Below are 5,000 nucleotides of genomic sequence, written 5' to 3'. Positions count from 1 at the left end.
AGAATATATATGGTTATGGGGTCTATCTCCAAAATCCTAGGAGGATTTCGGGAACGAACAAACAAACAAACAAAATAACAGACAGACAGACAAATGAAAGATAGTTATCTAAGTACCTTGGGTTATAATGTTAAATATACTTGGTTATACGGGTCTATCTGCAAAAACTTAGGAGGAGTTCGTGAATAATCCCTAATCTAACCATACCCATTCTAACATTAACCCTTAATCCTAACCAAAATATATATATATATATACATATTTGTATATATATATATTTGTATATATACACATGCATATACATATAGATATATATATATATATACACATGCATATATATATATATAAATATATATATATATATATATATATATATATATATATATATGTATGTATATATTGGAAATGAAATATAGTTTTCCAAGTACCTGGAGTGATAGGGTATCAGAATATATATGGTTATGTGGGTCTCCAAAACCCTAGGAGTTCGTGAACAAACAGACAGACAGAGGCTACTACTTTATTATAGTATATATATATATATATATATATATATATATATATGTGTGTGTGTGTGTGTGTGTGTGTGTGTGTGTGTGTGTGTGTGTGTGTGTGTGTGTGTGTGTGTGTGTGTGTGTGTGTGTGTGTGTGTGTGTGTGTGTGTGTGTGTGTGTGTGTGTGTGTGTGTGTGTATTTAAGGTGAGTCAGCCAATTTCAGTTTGCATATGATAGGTGAGTTCATATTCTTGATATGGTTTTCTCTTTGTCTTTGCTTGCAATAATTTAATTATTCAATTCTCAAGTATGCGGACCTTGCAAGGTTACACATTTTAATCATGATACACCATGATTACATCAAAATTTTTATTTTGGCCGTTAAAACCCTCAGCAGTGGCGTAGAATGTATAGTCTTAGTTAATACCAAACTAGGACTGATTTCTGCGAACGCTCAAACGTGACCTAATATATACGATACGCGTTCATTGTTATTTCCTTTGTCGAGTACTTCTATTACATTGTCAATATCTCTTCAGCGTTTGTATCCTCAAAGAAAATATCACACAAATTTTTCACCATACATCTGCATGTACAAATAATATAATTAAGATAATAATTTGCTCTATTTTTCTATATGCCAAGGACTTTTACCCTCTTATAAGGGAGGTAGCCAAGTCTAAAGGCATGTACCCACTCCATCCCATTCTGCTCGCATCCACCACACTTTCCTCTCTCTCATCTCAGGTCCTGATGGATGAGGGGTCATCCCTGTCTCCCGTCCACTTCCCTGAGTCAGGAGTAATGCACCAAGACACAGTGAATCCACAACATTGTCATTGACAAGAACATATTTGTTAACAAGAATATATTCATACAACAATCTATTATAATAAAGTAGTAGACTCTGTCTGTCTGTCTGTTTGGTTGTTTGTTTACGAACTCCTCCTAGGGTTATTCTGATACCTTATCACTTCAGGTACTTGGGTAACTATAATTCATTTCCAAGAAATATATATATATTTTGGTTAGGGTTAAGGGTTAAAGTTTGGTGGGGTTTGGTTAGGTTAGGAATTATTCACGAACTCCTCTTAGGTTTTTGCAGATAGACCCCTATAACCATATATATGCTGAAACCTTATAACCCAAGGTACTTGGATAGCTATATTTCATTTGTTTTTCTGTTTGTTTGTTTATTCACGAACTCCTCCTAGGATTTTGGAGATAGACCCCATTACCATATATATTCTGATACCCTATCACCCCAGGTACTTGGATAACTATATTTCACTAAAAAAAATATTTTGGTTAGGGTTAAGGGTTAAAGTTAGGTGGCGTATGGTTAGGTTAGGGATTATTCACGAACTCCTAGGTTTTTGCAGATAGACCCCTATAACCATATATTTTCTGAAACCTTATAACCCAAGGTACTTGGATAACTATCTTTCATTTGTATCTACTATAATAAAGTAGTAGCTATTGTGTGTCTGTCTGTTTGTTTGTTGACGAACTCCCCCAAAGCCATATACATATATTCACCATAACCCAGGCTACTTGGATAAGTATATTTTATTTCCAAAGGGCATCTCCCTCCTCAAATTTATTTTTTTCTTACTTTCTTAACATTTCATTTTTGTTAACTTTTTCCATTGAGTTATATTGATACGTGTAACTTTTCTCCACAAATTCTATCAAAATTAAAATGATCATCATTTGCCCGCAGCAACGCGTGGGTAATTTGGCCAGTAAAAGATATATCTTCATCGTTCTGACATGTCGTGTTACGGGTTAGTTCTGGGTGTCTGCTACAAAATAAGCATACTTGTACGTATATTCTCCAATAAAAGTATCATCCTTTGTTATGTTCCCGTAAGTGACGTGAAGAGAAATGATACAGCATCATTGGTATGAGTGTACCAGATTGCGAAGTATAATTTGTCGCAACACCATTTGTTATGATTAGATCACATAAAACAAAAACATATGGCATGTAATATTCAGACTCGTATGACGTAATAAATTGTTAGATTACCGCAGTCCTAGAACTTCGTCTCTTGTGATGAAAAATAATATGACTGCTACTACAGACAAATTAAAACAAAATCACGTTGTGTACAAGTACTCATGCAATCTTAACAAAAACGATGTGCTTTGCAACGAGGAGTACATAGGCCACACAACGCAAACATTATCCCAAAGGCTGACGTTTCACATGCAAAATGTTGCTATCAATCTCACATCGCAAAAACACACGAGACCAACTAAACGAAAACACTGTCATAATTTCAAAGACCAAACACAAAAAGAAATAGAAATGTCTGGAGGCAGTTTTGATAAGAATCAATATGCCAAAAATCATCCAGCAACACATGTGCAGACATTTGGGACTTTTCGGGGGCACCGTGTCATGCCACGAGGATGACGAGCCCTGAAACACTCGTGAACCACCATCTCTCCCATTATTTCATTTTTTTTTATTTATAAGTATGTATGTAGCTTTACAAATAAAATTACCAGAAGATGCCTAAGGTATAGGCAGAACGTCATAATGTTCTAGTTTTCATACCCAACCACAATTGACTCGATCGGAAATATTATTTATCATTTACCTAGTTTAGAGAAGAGAATATTTAGAAAAGTCGCAAGTGTTAAGAAAAAGATCACGAACGCTGAATATGTTGTGATATCTAACAGAAAGTGTCTCCATGAAAACCTGCTCCCTAAATTCACTAATGTATATATATATAAATATATATATATATATATATGTATTTATATATGTACATATATATATACGTATATATACATATATATATACATATATATATATACGTATATATACATATATATAATATATATATGTATATATATGTATATATACGTATATATAGACATATATACATATATATACATATATATATATATATATATATATATATATATATATAAACCAAAATGCACTTTGATTCTAGCCATCAACAACGTGAGACTCGCGGAGGCCAGCTTGTAGGAGATGAAACGTAGTACGTCCAAGAACTCGAACCGGGGCCAGTACGTGACTAGTGTTAGTGACTTAACCGATATATATATATATATATATATATATATATATATATATATATATATATATATATACATATATATATATATATGTATATATATATGTATATATATATATATATATATATATATATATATATATATATATATATATATATATATGCCTATAAGTTTGACTCCAATTGTAGGAAAAATAATGGAAACTATCATCAGAGATGCTATCGAACATCATTTAGAAAGAAACCGTTTGATAAATGATAGCCAGCATGGTTTCAGACGGAAACGTTCTTGCATGATTAACTTACTCGAATTCTAGTACACAGTTATCTCGAATTATGACAAAAGAAGCAATATAGATTTAATATATCTAGACTTTGCAAAAGCTTTTGATACCGTCCCACACGAAAGACTACTTACTAAATTAGCTTTACACGGAATAAGTGGTAGCCTATTAAGTTGGACTAGTAATTGGTTGAATGATTGAAAACAGAGAGTTGGTTTAAATGGAAAAAACCTCTAGATGGAATAATGTTACAAGTGGAGTTCCTCAGGGCTCCGTTCTTGTGCCATTTCTATTCATCGTATATATAAATGATATAGACCATGGACTAAAATCTACTGTTTCCAAATTTGCTGATGATAAAAACTGTGTCGAATGGCAAATGATCACTTAAACCAATTATATATTCAAGAAGATGTAGATAAATTACAGCAATGGTCTGAAAAATGGCTAATGAAATTTAACACAAGTAAATGCAAGGTAATGCACATAGGTAAAAATAACAGTAAGTACGATTAACCAAGTAGTGTATTTCAGCCTCTGAGAAAGCAAATATGATTCTAGGACTGATTGCGCGATCTTTTGATTTAAAAAATCCATCACTCATTAACAAGCTATATAAATCGTTAGTTCGTCCACATTTGGAATATGCTGTTTCCGTATGGTCACCGAATCTCATTAAATACATTGACAGACTGGAAAAAATACAACGGCAAGCCACAAAACTGATTCCAAATATCAAAAATAAATCATACGAAAATCGACTAAAACCTATGAATCTGTTTTCCCTAGAAAAACGTAGACTCAGAGGTGACTTGATACAGGTCTTTAAAATTCTAAAGGGAATTGACAACATCAAAAGTGACAAAATTTTCACATTGAATGAGAATCAGACAAAAAACAATGGTCTCAAACTGTCCGGAAATAGATTCAATTTGTAAGTCGGTAGAAACAACTTTACCAGCCGTGTAGATAATGAATGGAATAAACTTCCTGCACAGGTAGTGCAATGTAGTTCAGTTCGAAGCTTTAAGAATCATTTAGATAAACACCTAAGCAAGATGCTGTAATGATTATGGTTTATTTTCTATTATTTGTATTTGTTTTGTCATCATTTGTCTGTTTGAGTTTCATTTTTTATTAGTTATATATTGATTTATTATTA

Source organism: Oratosquilla oratoria, chromosome 3, assembly GCF_046742065.1.
Source record: "Oratosquilla oratoria isolate Oo_2021 chromosome 3, ASM4674206v1, whole genome shotgun sequence".
NCBI lineage: Eukaryota > Metazoa > Arthropoda > Malacostraca > Stomatopoda > Squillidae > Oratosquilla > Oratosquilla oratoria.
The sequence above is the reverse complement of the archived record's forward strand: the minus strand, read 5'-3'. Positions refer to the sequence as shown.